This window comes from Pinus tabuliformis, chromosome 2_2, assembly GCF_031772625.1.
Source record: "Pinus tabuliformis cultivar Carrire ecotype Pingquan chromosome 2_2, CPIR1, whole genome shotgun sequence".
In the NCBI taxonomy this organism is placed as follows: domain Eukaryota; kingdom Viridiplantae; phylum Streptophyta; class Pinopsida; order Pinales; family Pinaceae; genus Pinus; species Pinus tabuliformis.
The window spans coordinates 1065273699-1065289980 of NC_142300.1; positions in this window are offsets into that span (position 1 = coordinate 1065273699).

Sequence of the window (16282 nt, forward strand, 5' to 3'; positions counted from 1 at the left end):
CTTCTGAACATATCTGGATGGAGTCTTTTCTTCTATTCTTGTCTGCTCCTCTTGTTGTTCTTGAGGTTCTTCATCATTCTGTTGTTGAGGGTAGCCTTCATCTTCTTCGATGTCTTCATGATGTACTTGCTTAGGAATGTATCCCTTCTCATCAACCACTACATCAATGTTGTCAACAATTCTGCCAAGTCTTTTATTGTAGCACTTGTATGCTTTGCTATGTGGAGAGTAACCAAGAAGAATGCATTCATCTGCTCTAGGTTCAAGTTTGCCAAGCTGCTCATCAGTATTCTTAATATAGCATTTGCTCCCAAATATTTTGAAGTGCTTTACCGAAGGAGTCTTACCACTCCAGAGCTCATGAAGAGTTTGAGTGTTGTTCACCCGGACATTTGTTTTATTGAGAATAACAACCACAGCATGTGCAGCTTCACCCCAGAAAGTTGCGGGAGTTCCTGACTCATCAAGCATAGCACGAGCCATTTGTTGGACTGTTCTGTTCATTCTTTCCACAACTCCATTTTGCTGAGGAGTTCTAGCTGTAGAGAATTCTCTTCTTATCCCATGTTCTTCACAGAAATCGAAAAATTCGTTTGAGGTAAACTCCCCACCTCTGTCGGATCTGAGGCACTTAATTTTGTGACCTGATTCATTTTCAACCAAGGCTTTGAAGGATTTGAATTTTTCGAATGCTTCATCTTTATGCTTCATAAGTCCTAACCAGACAAACCTGGAGAAATCGTCAATGAATAATATCAAGTATTCTTCTCCTCGAGGTGTTCTTTTCCTGAATGGACCACATGTATCTGTATGTACTAGCTCAAGAGGCATGCTAGCTGATCCTTCCTTCTCTGGAAAGTTAGTTCTGGTTTGTTTTCCAAACTGACATGATTTGCATATGGTTTTGTCAGGAATTTTGATATCTGGAAGATCGTGAACTGCCTGATATTTGCATGCTTTCCTTATTTGTGAAAAGCTTTGATGCCCCAACCTCCGATGCCATAACCAGTGCTCATCATCCTTGCTCAGATAGCATTGTTGTTGTCCTTCTTCAAATATGTACAGATTATTTGGAGTTCTTTTGCCTTTGATCACTGTTTTACCTGTATCAAGATCACGAACAAGACATCCATTTGATCTGAATATCACCTCGGTTCTTTGATCACACATCTAGCTGACACTTAGAAGATTATGCTTCAATCCATCAACATACAAAAGATTTCCAGCCTTGACCTTTTCTTTTAACTGAGCAATGCCTTTTCCTTTTATTGTTGCAGGAGTATCATTTCCAAAAGAAACTTTCTTTCCTTTTTCTAGAGCAGAATATGACTCAAGTTTTTCTTTATCACCTGTCATATGCTTCGAACATCCACTGTCAATGTACCATAGATTTTCTTGTCCCTCTGCATAAAATGCTATCCCACATCTTTCTGTTTGTGGTTCCTTTATTCTCCATGTTTTGCTGCTTGAGGCTTGTTCCTTTTTCTGCTGAAACCTGCTCCTGCATTCAGAATCTTCATGACCAAAGTTATTGCAAATAGAACATTCAACTTCATTTTCAAGAGCCGAAAAGTTGTTATAGGTCCTTTTTGTAATCCCGGTCATACTTCTTTGTTTTTGAGCTTCTCTAGTCATGATTGTTTTATATGCAACACATTGAGCTGCTTTGTGACCAAAGTTATGACAAGAGAAACATTTTCCATTGAAGAAACTTCTGCGGTTATCAAATCTACCAGCCAAGTGATTGTAATCTCTATTGTCATTCATTCTTGAACCAAATTGAGAAGATTTTACCTATGGCTGGTTGTAGCTTTTGTTCACTCTTAAGACGGATTGCCCCTGATAGTCTTTGTTTGCAATTTGTCCCTGCTTTACCTGATAGTCTACATTGTACTTTTGCTCATTCCTTTTTGCTGCATCAAGATAACTTTTTGAAGTGGATGCTTGAGAAGTTTCTCCATTATAGCCCAGACCTGTCTTGTTTAGAGGAGAACGTTGTACATTGATAATCTCATCCAGAGTTTCAGATCCTTTGACAAACTTAAGATTAATAGCTTTTGTTTTCTCAATCTCTTTTCTAAGAGCAACAATTTCACCTTCTAATTTTTCAAGATGTTTTTCCTTTTCATCAATTTGAAATTGTAGAGTATCAATGATCATATTCTTTTCTTCTATACATCTCTTGAGTCTAGTAATTTCTTCAAACAGGTTATCCACATCTATAGCATCCATATAATCATCATCTTCAAATGCCATTAATAGTTTATATTCATTACCTTGTTCATCTTCATCACTATTTGATAGACCATCACTATCTTCATGAGTGTAGTAGCTTTTCTTATTTGCACCCTGTTTCTTGTTCCATCTAGCAGGTTCCTTTCCTTTTTCCTTATAAGGACATTTTGCAGCATAATGACCTACTCTTCCACAAGCAAAGCATTTAAAAGGTAACTTACCTCTGAACCTTCCAGAACCCCTTTGAAGATTTCTGACAAAATTTGATTCTTCTTCTTCTTCTTCTGGCACGTGACTTGCTTCATAATAGTCTCCTTTGCCTGAAGCCTTGAAAGCAGCTTCTCTTCTGTCTGATGGACCTCCCTTTCTCATTTCATAAGCAGTTAGAATCCCGTGTAGCTGAGACATAGTAAGAATTCGTAGATTTTCCTTTTCTTCTATTGCAGACACTTTAGATTCAAACTTGGGGGACAATGATCTTAGAACCTTTTCAACCACAATAGCCTCTTTTATTTCTTCACCCAAATTTTTCATGCAATTAACAATCTCATCTACCCGAAGAAAATAGTTAGCCACACTTTCATCATTATACATCCTGAGATTCTCATACTGAATCCTGAGAGTTTGAAGTTTAGCACGCTTTACCTGTTCATCTCCTTCGTAACTCAAGACAATCTTGTCCCATATTTCTTTTGCGGATTTATATTGCATAACCTTTACAAATTCTGTTTGAGATAAGCATGCCAGCAAAGTATTGGCTGCTTTAGCATTTGTTTCATATTTCTTCTTTTCGGCTGCATCTGTAGGAGTAGTTGAAGGAAAAGCGTAGCCCGTATCTATGATATCCCAAACTTCTGTACCAAGAGATTGAAGATAGGCAATAACTCTTACCTTCCAATCATTGAAGTTTGTCCCATCAAAAATTGGTGGCCTGATTCATGCTTCCCTCTCGTAGTAGCTCATGATGAATGATCTTCCTTCAAGCGATCAAGCTTCTCCGAAGGACCTGCTCTGATACCAATTGTTGGAAATAATACTGAGAGGGGGGGGTGAATCAGTATTATCAAGTTCTTTTAACAAATCTTCCTTATTTACACTTTGAATTATTTTTGCATATCAGTACCATAATATAATGAGCATGAACAAGAAAAACAGATAGTCACACCAAAGAACACCAGATATAAGGTGGAAACCCAATGTGGGTGAAAACCACCTGCTGCAATATGTCTCTATCTTCTTTCAAATTAGAAACTCCTGCTACAATGATTTTGTACTGGTGCAGTCCTTTACCAGTACGCAGGCTGCAACCTGCAGAGAGCTACAACTCTCTCTCGTTTTCCAGTCTCTCCTGGAAGGGAGCTACAACCCCCTACTTCTTTTCTTTCAAGGACCACTTTTCATAAATTTTCAAACTGGATCCAACAACAACATTGAAGCTCATAATCAAACAACCTTCTGAATCACCCAATCACCAGATCCATACATATACAATGATATTATGAGAGTTATCAACCAGATCTAGTACATAAAGATAAGTCATTAATCATGCTGTTATCTGAACTCAATACCAGTAACCAAACATCAGTTATGCACCCAAAACCCTGCAGAATAGTCAAAGGCAGTTAAAACAAATTTAAGCAGGGATCGCAACTTCACTGGTATAGATCTGTGGATATCTGTACTACCTCCGCACCTGCGCCTTCTGTGGTGCTGTGACCACCGCACCTGCGCCTTCTGTGGCGCCTCCACACTACGCCTTCTGTGGTGCCTCTGCACTACGCCTTCTGTGGTGCCTCCGCACTACACCTTCTATGGCGCTCTGTGGCGTCTCCGCACTGCGCCTTCTGTGGCGCCTCCGCACTGTGCCTTCTGTGGCGCCTCTGTGGCGTCTTCGCACTGCGCCTTCTGAGGCACCTCCACACTACGCCTTCTGTGGCGTCTCCGCACTACGCCTTCTGTGGCACCTCCGCACTGCGCTTTCTGTGGCGCCTCTATGGCGTCTCCGCACTACGCCTTCTGTGGCGCCTTCGCACTGCGCCTTCTGTGGCGCCTCTGTGGCATCTCCGCACTGCGCCTTCTGTGACACCTCTACACTGCGCCTTCTATGGCGCCTCCGCACTGCGCCTTCTGTGGCGCCTCTGCACTTCTGCAGCTGCAGCGCTCGAGAGATCACCCTTCACAGATTCTCTTTCAACTTCCCTTTCATAGATCAAACTTTTAAAACAATAACTCAATATTTCAGATCTTAAGATATTCGAATTACAAGAATGAATTAGCCAAGTGATCTCCTTTGCTTTATATAGGGAAGCTTCTTCCTAAAATCATGGATCAATACCATAGATAACCAATACAAGGTGCCCAAAAACATGGGGCTCAATAATACCAAGGACTAACCACCATGGAAAAAAGGTAAGTTCTCCAACATATACACACTTTTGACGAGGTACCATGGTCCAAAACCATAGGTTCAAATACCAAGGACTAACTACCATGGACCAAAGGTAAGTTCTCCAACATGAAAGTGCGTGAACTTTTTCTCTACATGAAATAAACTTTTCTCTACATGAAATAAACTTTTCTCTGCATAAAAGTGCGTGAACTTTTCTCTACATGAAATAAACGTTTCTCTGCATATAAGTGCGTGAACTTTTCTCTACATAGAATAAGCTTTTCTCTGCATATAAGTGCGTGAACTTTTCTGCACTATAATTTATCATCTGAGATGAGTGGGTTGCCATCAAGTACAACATATGTATCATAAAGCCATACCAGAATCATAATGCCAACATCATCAGGTTTAAAGAGATCGCGATGCTCCTAGGCAAGACTCCTCAGGAACTGGATCAATAGCTAAAGAGTACAATCTGCGAAGCCAATATGACTTGACAAATGGACAACATTGTGCATGGTTTGTAGCATCTCTGACACTGCACTTGAGGACGACGTTGTCACAATAGAAACTTTCCACCCAGGCCGAACCATTGGAAATGGCAATCAGATTACATGAGACGCCGATACAAGAGCTTGGGTTGGGAGTCCAACAAATCCGTGTGAAACTACAGAATCTGTGTCTGGAAATGCAAAGTTTGAAGCAGGATAGGGCACCGTGGCCAGAGGTGCATGAGGAAGTATGGTGCATAAAATGAAAAGGCCAGGGCCACGACAAAGATCATTGTCCAGTGTTTGTGAACTACTTGGCGGGAGGAGGGCTAATGCCATTGAGACCAGAGGCACAGGCAGGGTCGAGCGCAACACCTACTTTATGGTGTGTGATCTTTCAGATAGGAGGGAAATACACAATGAATAATTGTCATTTGTTGCAGTAGTATACATAGACACCCCAACAATTGTTTTGTAATTTCTACAGGTCGGTAGGCCACGATGAGCACACTTGCCATAGTTATGAGATAATGATGGATTAGACCCCTGCCTATAGGATGTAGACCGAAACATGAGCCCTCGACCTAGACGCGAGGATGGCGCGCACTTGATTTCAAGGGTGCAGTCGAGGACGAGGTGCAATGGGACTAGGAAGGGGCCACGGACAACTAATTTGTTACAATTGCGGAGGGCCAGGGCACTATGCCCGTGATTGTACGAACCTGATAAGGATATCATGTTTGTATTGTGCTCAGTTTGATCATGAAATAATAGACTGTCCTACATTGATCACAAGGATGCATGAAAAAGGGGTATTCCAGCCTCCTCTGACTCAGAATATAAAAATGATGAGGTCTAAGCCACATGAAGAAGACCCAAATGTAAACATGATGCTCAGAAGCGATACGACCATGGGAGAGGATAAGGGGAAGAAGATAGAGGAAAGTACGTGGGTTCGCAAGGTTCCTACAAAGGAACCCGAGTTTGACTTAGAACACGCAAAGGAGACATTCATGGAAGCTAAGAAGAGCTTCACAGAGGCCTCCACTTCAGGCAGTAAGGATCAACTAGAACCAGGAATGGATCCTTCAATGCTCACTACCTTTCTAGAGGCATGCACGAAACTGCTACATGATAACAAACCAATTAAGGGAATATAGGAACTGATCACTAGGTGCATGGGGTGAGGAGAACCATGTGTGGCCTGGAAACTGGGGAAGCATGCATTGCGCACTGGAAGGGAAATGAGGTTGACTATGCAGATTGGTGAGTATGAAATGGATCAGGTAATCCTAGATCTAGGTTCGGACATGAATGTATTACCGAAGCAAACATGGGAATGCATGGGCAGACCCACATTACAATGGCCCCCTATTCAGTTATGAATGGCAAACCAATAGAATATTTTACCCATGGGGATATTGCAAGGGGTAACAGTAGATATTGAGGGTGCGAGAGCGCAGGCGGATTTTGAGGTGATAGAGATTGTCGATGACAATAATCCCTATCCCATGCTGCTAGGAATAGACTAGGCCACTGATATGAATGGAGTCATCAATATGAAAAAGCACAAAATGATCTTTGAGAAAAAGTCACTACGCATAATAGTACCACTGGATCTCGCCGAAGGAAAGCACTACACTAAACCAGTGTGCGACGATGATAGTGATGATGATATTGATTGTATTTACAAGATAACTGCACAATACCAGGATTGGGTGAATTCTACTGCAAATGGGAGAATCTCGTGGGAGCACGAAAGCTCCTACACTTAGGATTCAGACGAAGAAGTAGAACGATGGTAGAATTGGTTGCATGAAGTAACAACGCTTAATTGCAACATGATGATAAGATCACTGCATTGCATGACAACAGATGCAAGGGAGTTGTTGACATATGATGGATTGACAGCGGTGGATGGGTTTCGGAGAAAATTTGAAAGCACAGTACCAAAACAGCAGTGGGTTTATGTGCTAAAGTGGGAACTGCACGCATCACCCGCACGATGGTGGGGTACGCATCAAGGAAATTTTGAGGATTGGCATGGATGCAGAAGGATGATGCGCCTATAATTAGGGAAACCGCAATTATGGCTAGAGGACAAATATGACAGACGAGATGACCCACGTACACACCTCCCAAAATGGACCAAGGCCTACGGGGAAGAACCACAACCTGAATGGGTACATTTATTTTACCATGCCCTGGATGTCATCCCCATGAACTGGTATACTGAGATAGAGCTTTGACATGGTACGGGCAAATGGGATGTCTTGCGCGAGGGATTTTTGTGAACGTTCAAATTTGAAGACCGGTGGTCGGATACTGTTGATGATGCGCTGCAAGCAGTAAAAGCCGCCATCTTCAAAATACCACAGGAGCCATTAGAAATGCATCAGCTAGTATGGGTGACACAATTAAGCAGTGCCCTAGAAAGTTATAATGTGCAGGTGGAGGAAGATGATAAAGACCCACGAAATACTAATATTCTATAAATAGAAGGTTGTCGCGAGGTTCGAGGACCATCAATCGAGGATCCCGACATCACCACGTCGCTAAAAACAAAGCAGGTAACCATTGTCACAGAAGTGGAGCCGAAGTACGCAACACTTGGGGACTATTGGGACGATGCTACGGTAGATAACGTCACGGATTTACTCTGCGAACACCAAGACTTGTTCCCGACCAAAATCACGGACTTAAAAGGGATCATTAGCGACTTAGGGATGATGAAGATCACTCTGAAAATGGACGTGAAGCCAGTTAAGAAGAGGTCTTACCGCTTGAATCCAAAGTATAAAGAAAATATCCGCAATGAATTAGACAAAATGCTCGCAGCTGGAATTATTGAACCATTGGAAGAATTTGACTGGGTGAGTCCTATGGTAGTGCAGGAGAAAAAATAGAAAGGTGACATAACAATATGCGTGGACCTCAAAAAGCTTAACAACGATTGTGTTCATGACCCGTTCCCGACACCATTCACAAATGAAGTATTGGAGAATGTTGGTTGTCAGGAAGCTTACTCATTCACTGATGGCTTCTCAGGGTACCATCAGATTAATATCATGCCAGAAGATAGCAGCAAAACAACCTTCGCAACAGAATGGGGATGTTTCCAATACACTATTATGCCCTTTGGACTGATGAATTCACCAGCTATATTTTCGCGCATCATGGTGGCCGCATTCAAAGAATACATCCACAAGTTCTTGGAGGTCTATCTAGATGATTGCACTGTCTTTGGATTAGTTAAGCACCATGTAGTGAGCTTACAGTTGATGCTAGATACTTGCTGCCGACAACAGATTGCGCTGAACCTTAGGAAGTACACCTTCCTCATTCCCTTTGGAAACCCGCTAGGCCATGTTATCTGTAAACAAGGCCTAATGGTGGACCCTGCGAAGATTGCCATTATTCTGAATTTGGAAGCACCGCAAAGTGTCAAACAACTATGCACTACTTTGGGGCACAATGGTTACTATAGGAATTTTATCAAGAGCTATGCCCAAATAACAGCGCCAATGGAAAAACTATTGCAGAAGGATGCTACATATTGTTGGAATGATGATTGTATGAAAAGTTTGGATGTCCTCAAGGAGAAACTGACATCCACTCCCATTCTGGTCTTCCCAAAATGGGACCTAGAGTTTCATGTACATGTTGATGTGTTGTGTATTACACTAGGAGCCATACTCACGCAGGAAGGTGCAGAAGGCATGGATCACTCGATCACATTCGCAAGTTGAAGACTTTCCAAAGCCGAAAAGAACTACTCTACTACTGAGCGCGAAGGGCTAGCAATGGTGTACGCGCTCCAGAAATGGCGACACTATTTACTTGGCGAGAATTTCAAGATGTATACCGATCATTCCGCGTTAAAATACTTGGTGAACAAGCCTGTGTTGGGGGGACACATATCCAGATGGTTGTTACTGTTTCAATAATATGACTTTGAGGTCATTGTCAAGCCGAGATGTCTAAATGTAGGACCAGATCATTTGTCACGAATTGAGACAAGTGAGGAGCCAACCAATTTGGAGGAGGGACTACCTAATGCACATCTCTTCACAGTGCACATCGCGGACAGACACTTCGAAGATATAATCCATTTTCTAACCACAGGGACTACACCAAAGGAATACTCAGTCCAACAAAAGAAGGAGTTAGTGCTACGCATGATGGACTTTTCTATCATCACGGCGCACCTCTACAAAATGGGAAACAACGAGATATTGCGAAGATACGTACCTGAATTTGAACGAGGTCAGATCCTTGCGGAAGCACATGCGGGTGCTGCAGGAGGAAACTATGTAGGATGCGTGGCTGCACAGAAGATTCTTCACTGGGCTATGGTGGCCAACCCTGCACCAAGATTCGAAAGCACACTGTCGGGCCTACGACATATGTCAAAGGACTGGAAAACCATCACGAAGGGATGAGATGCCACTAAATCCACAAATGACACTGCAGTCATTCGAAAAATGGGCAATCAACTTTGTGGGACTGATCAAACCTCAAGGAAAGATGGGTACACACTACATCATCACTGCGACAAAGTACTTGACATGATGGGCAAAAGCGCAACTGGTTAAGGACTGCACGACCGCTATGGCTGTGAAGTTTTTGTTCGACAACTTTTTGACATGATTTGGTTGCCCGAAAATCTTAATGAGTGACTACGGAACACACTTCCTGAATGAAACCATCAACACACTCATAGAGGAGTTCCAGGTGTATCACCATCAAAGTACACCGTACCACCCGCAAGCCAATGGGAAAATAGAAGCATTCAAAAAAATCCTAGAGATTGTGCTGACCAACGTATGTAATGCCTAGTGAAACAACTGGGACCTGTGCATACCTACTATCTTATGGGCGTACAGAACCACATGCAAAAAAATGACGGGTCATACACCTTTTCGGCTAGTCTACGGTAGGGAATTTGTCATGCCAATGGAATACATCATACCTAGTCTGCGAATAACAACACTCACAGGCATGTTGGACCGTGAAGCCTTGGAAGAGAGACTTGGGCAATTAGAAGAACTTGAGGAAGAACAATTTCTGGCGGGATTGCATCAGCAGGTACAAAGACAACGTGAAAAGGCCTGGCACGATCATCATATCAAGTTGCGCACCTTCAAGGTCAACAACTTAGTACTACTGTATGACAATAAATTTGATAAATTCCTAGGAAAATTTAGAATGCACTGGCTAGGACTTTACGTGGTTAAGGAGGTTATAGATAGAGGCATCGTCCAGCTAAGTAAACTAAATGGCGAACCCTTCCCTGGAAAGGTAAATGATAGTCGCTTGAAGCCCTACACGGGTGGGTTAGCTATCTAACTAATTGACCGCAGCACAATCTTCACGACCCAAGGAGCCAAACCAGGGCGCAAGACTATAAACATACACAGCGGATGCTGGTACAACTGTAAGGGAACAATTCAGACATGGAGGGCTCAGACGACCAAATGCTGCAGGTTCAACAAGTTGCAGCTCAGTGCGTTGTGGATCTCTGCACAGCGTAGGCATAGTTGGAGGGGCTCTGTGCCAAGATCGTCACACTAGCCGAGAGACTGGGGATGAGTCACAATGATTGTGTTGGGGGCGTTTTGGGCATGGGATCCACGTAGCATGTTTTTGGGGCTCAAAGCCCAATTTTTTGTCAAGTATATTGTAAGACTCCATGAATTGCGGGCGCGGAGGGCGAAGTCTAGGATGAGTCATAGGGTTGTCCGCTCTAAAATATTGTAATGTAATGTAAAGTTGTGTCGGCCTACCCATGGTCCGCAGACCATGGGATTGTATAAATAGAGTGAGGCTCTAAGTGTAAAAATACTGAATGACAGAGAGAGTAGCGAAGTAATGGTTCAGGTATAGAGTGGAAGTCTCAGTGTCTTAGGTTGTAGTAGTAGGAAGAGGCTCTACAACTGAGTACAGAAAGGCCTAGTAGAGTCCGCAGCTGTGTGCGTGGACCCCTACAGCTGAGTGCATAGGGCAATGTCAAGTCTGTAAGCAGGATTGAAGATTAATAAAGAGAATTTTACTCTAAATTGTGCGCAATTGAGTAAATTCTTGTATGGTTCGGAATACTTATATATGGAAATAATCTAAGTAATCAGCTAACAGTGCATAATTAAGGAAGACTTGGGTAAATAACACGGATCGCGTTGCGAATAGGACTGCACGAAGAGAGCATTGCAAGTCGTGAGGTGCCCACTGGTGCGCATAGCCCAGTGAGCGTGAAGGTTGGACCGCGTACCAATCCCATCATATCAGACATCTGCAGGGTGTGGAAACTTGGTTCTAGCACCCTCCCATACTACTTTGGGAGAGACCTCAGTTCATGCTCTGCGGACTATTTCCGAAAGGGCCAGTAGTACCGGGATTTTCTTGGCTAAATCACTTCTGAACCTGGGTCAGGGCCCACTAAGCCAATAGAGAGGCTATAGAGATTTAATGAATAGATAGCTTTAGATTTTTCATAGGATTTGAATGAGTAGGGTTCAGTGGTTAGAGGAGTTAGGATTGCTATTATAGGAAAATTAATTGCTAAGATGACAAGTCCACCTTAGACAGAAATGTGCTGATTTTGTAGGAAAATAACAATCCCAACAGTTAAAGCTACATTCTTACAACAAGGTGAGGAGGTAAGGAATAAGGGGACGAGGAATGGACTGAACATCCCTTCCTTGTCCTTGGGACGATGTGACCTATTTTATTCATAAATTTATAAGCTATGTAGGATGCTTTGGGATTGTATTTCACTATTACTTTCAGCTACTAGCACATTTGTTTAATGGAAAATTAATCAATATGTCCTATTATCTACCAAATTCCTTACAATATATGTCAAAAGTTGTACGTATGGCAAAGTATCTGAAAATATTCTTAGGTAACCATGAACTGACCAAATTTATTACAATTGATTCACTACAATGATAGGGTGTTGGCATTATGATTCAAGTGTTGTCCTTGATGGCAACTCACTCAGAGGATGGTACAGGTGCTCAGAGGTTGGTACAGGTGATGGCAACTTAATCAGAAGACAGATCTTAGTACAGCATGCCAAGGAAGTTCATATACGCATGTTCGTTAAGCCCAAGTCGCGTGTACACGCAAGTTGGTTTCAGAAAAAGCGCGTGTATGTGGAAAAGTATCTTTGGTCCATGGTGGTTAGTCTTTGGAAGTTGTGCCTATGATTTCGGACCATTGTGTCTCGACGGGCGTGTCGATCCCTAGTTTTGAAGTTGATGGTATTGTGTTACTATGGTTTTGGCTCTTGGTATTGAACTAGGCCTAAGACTATATAAGGAGAAGAAGATCATTAGGCAAGATCATCTTTTGACAAGGCTTGAATATCTAAGAGAGAAAGAGATCTGATATGCAGGTTCTGGGTTGCTTGATCTAAGCCAAGGAGAGATCACATCGGTTGATGGAAGACTAGATCTAAGGATAGATCGGGATCTAATGGTTTGAAATGCACTATCATGATATGGTTGATTATGCGTATTTCTAGATCTGCATATCGTCGCAATGTTACGTTTTGGATCTAACTAATGTCTGGTACAGCTGCAAATTGAGAAAGTTTATTTTTAGATCTGTACGCAGGTTGGCTTCGGTAAAAGCGCGTGTATACGCGGGTTTTGCTCATTAAAGTAGCGTATATTATTTGAAGCTTGATTTTGGGTTTACAGTGGGGTCTGACTGTTATTGCAGAGTTCTGTAGTCTGCTCTGTGTTCTGGTAACTGGTGATTGACAGGGTTCAGTGGTTCAGTGATTCAAAGTTTGGTTGTTTTATGCTTCAATGATCTGTTGTGGAAATTGAATGATTTGTGGTCTTCAGATTGTAATGTTGTGCTTCAGGAATATCCAAGTCTGAAAATGTATGAAAAGTGATATCTGAAAGAAGGAAGATTGTAGGTCAGCACCTACGTACTAGTATCTTGGCTAGTACAAGAGCAAAGGGGGTTGGAGCTCCCTTCCAAGGAAGTTTGGAGAACGAGAGAAGGTTGTAGCCTTCTACAGGTTGTAGCCTGCGTACTGGTATAAGGCTGCACCAGTACAAAAGATTGTAAACTGAAGTTTCATATTAAAGAAAGATAGAGACAACTTGCAGCAGGTGGTTTTCACCCACACTGGGTTTCCACCTTATATCTTGGTGTTCATGTGTGTGGCTTTTTATCTGTTCTGTTATACTGCACCTGTTTACTGTTAATGTGGTGAATAATGTCCTGATGCACTTAATTGAAGAATAAGCTAACTAAATTGTGAGTTTTCTTCTTATACGCTGTTTTACTTCGTCACAGTAGCGTGTACACGCTGGTTCACTTAACTGAAGTAGCGTATATGTTTCTGAGCATTTAAAAAGGTTTGATTAATCTGATAATACTGATTCACCCCCCTCTCAGTATTATTTCCAACAATTGGTATCGGAGCAGGTCCTTCAGAGAAGCTTGATCGCTTGAAGGAAGATCATTCATCATGAGAAATTACGAGAAAGAAGCATCAATCAGGCCACCGGTTTTTGATGGAACAAATTTCAATTATTGGAAGGTAAGAGTTACTGCATATCTTCAATCTCTTGGTACAGAAGTTTGGGACATTGTAGAAACAGGCTATGCTTTTCCTCAGCTACTCCTACAGATCCAGCTGAGAAAAAGGCATATGAAACAAATGCAAAAGCAGTCAGTACTCTATTAGGAAGTATATCTCAAACAGAATTCATGAAGGTCATGCACTTCAAATCAGCAAAAGAGATATGGGACAAAATGATCACTAGCTATGAAGGAGATGAACAGGTAAAGCAAGCTAAACTTCAAACTCTCAGGATTCAATATGAGACCCTCAAGATGTATAATGATGAAAGTGTGGCTAATTATTTTCTTCGGGTAGATGAGATTGTTAATTGTATGAAAAATTTGGGTGAAGAAATAAAAGAGACTATAGTAGTTCAAAAGATTCTAAGATCATTATCCCCCAAGTTTGAATCCAAAGTATCTGCAATAGAAGAAAAGGAAAATCTCAAAGTTCTCACTATGTCTCAGCTACATGGAATTCTAACTGCTTATGAAATGAGAAAGGGAGGTCCATCAGACAGAAGGGAAGTTGCTTTTAAGGCATCAAGAAAAGAAGATTACTATGAAGCAAGCCATGTTCCAGAAGAAGAGGAAGAAGAATCAAATTTTGTCAGAAATCTTCAAAGGGGTGCTGGAAGGTTCAGAGGTAAGCTACCTTTCAAATGCTTTGCTTGTGGAAGAGTAGGTCATTATGCTGCAAAATGTCCTAATAAGGATAAAGGAAAAGAACCTGCTAGATGGAATAAGAAACAAAGTGCAAATAAGAAAAGCTACTACACCCATGAAGATAGTGATGGCTTATCAAACAGTGATGAAGATGAACAAGGTAATAAATATAAGCTATTAATGGCATTTGAAGATGATGATTATGAGGATGCTGTAGATGTGGATAATCTCTATAATGAAATTACTAGACTCAAGAGATGCATAGAAGAAAAGAGTGTGATCATTGATACTTTGCAATTTCAAATTGATGAAAAGGAAAAACATCTTGAAAAACTAGAAGGTGAAATTGTTGGTCTCAGAAAAGAAATTGAGAAAACAAAAGCTATTAATCTTAAGTTTGTCAAAGGATCTGAAACTTTGGATGAGATTATCAATGTGCAGCGGTCTCCTCTAAACAAGACAGGTTTGGGCTATAATGGAGAAACCTCTCAAGCATCCACCTCAAAGAGTTATCTTGATGCAGCAAGAAGAAATGAGCAGAAGAACAATGAAGATAATCAGGTAAAGCAGGGACGAATTACAAACAGAAACTATCAGGGACAATCCTTCTTAAGGGTGAACAAAAGCTACAACCAACCACAGGTAAAATCTTCTCAGTTTGGCACAAGAATAGATGAAAATAGAAATTACAATCAGTTGGCTGGTAGATTCAATAACCGCAGAAGCTTCTTCAATGGACAATGCTTTTCTTGCCATAACTTTGGTCACAAAGCAGCTCAATGTGTTGCATATAAAACAATCATGAATAGGGAAGCTCAAAAACAAAGAAGTATGACAGGGATTACAAAGAGGACCTATAACAACTTTTCGGTTCTTGAAAATGAAGTTGAATGTTCTATTTGCAATAATTTTGGTCATAAAGAATCTGAATGCAGGAGCAGGTTTCAGGAGAAAAAGGAACAAGCCACGAGCACCAAAAAATGGAGAATAAAAGAACCTCAGACAGAAAGATGTGGGATAGCGTTTTATGCAGAAGGACAGGAAAATCTATGGTACATTGACAGTGGATGTTCGAAACATATGACAGGTGATAAAGAAAAACTTGAATCTTATTCTACTTTAGAAAAGGGAAAGAAAGTTTCTTTTGGAAATGATACTCCTGCAACTATAAAAGGAAAAGGTATTGCTCCTTTGAAAGAAAAGGTCAAAGCTGGAAATGTTTTGTATGTTGATGGATTGAAGCATAATCTTCTTAGTGTCAGTCAGATGTGTGATCAAAAAACCGAGGTTATTTTCAGATCGAATGGATGTCTTGTTCGTGATCTTGATACAGGTAAAACAGTTCTCAAAGGCAAAAGAACTCCAAATAATCTGTACATATTTGAAGAAGGACAACAACAATGCTATCTTAGCAAGGATGAAGAGCACTGGTTATGGCATCGAAGGTTGGGACATCTAAGCTTCTCACAAATAAGAAAAGCATGCAAATATCAGGCAGTTCGCGATCTTCCAGATATCAAAATTCCAGACAACACTATATGCAAATCTTGTCAGTTTGGAAAGCAAACCAGAACTAACTTTCCAGAAAAGGAAGGATCAGCTAGCTTGCCTCTTGAGCTAGTCCATACAGATGTATGTGGTCCATTTAGGAAAAGGACACCTCGAGGAGAAGAATATCTGATATTATTCATTGATGATTTCTCAAGGTTTGTTTGGTTAGGGCTTATGAAGCACAAAGATGAAGCATTCGAAAAATTCAAATCCTTCAAAGCATTGGCTGAAAATGAATCAGGACACAAAATTAAGTGCCTCAGATCTGACAGAGGTGGGGAGTTCACATCAAATGAATTTTTCGATTTCTGCGATGAACATGGGATAAGAAGAGAATTCTCTACAGCTAGAACTCCTCAGCAAA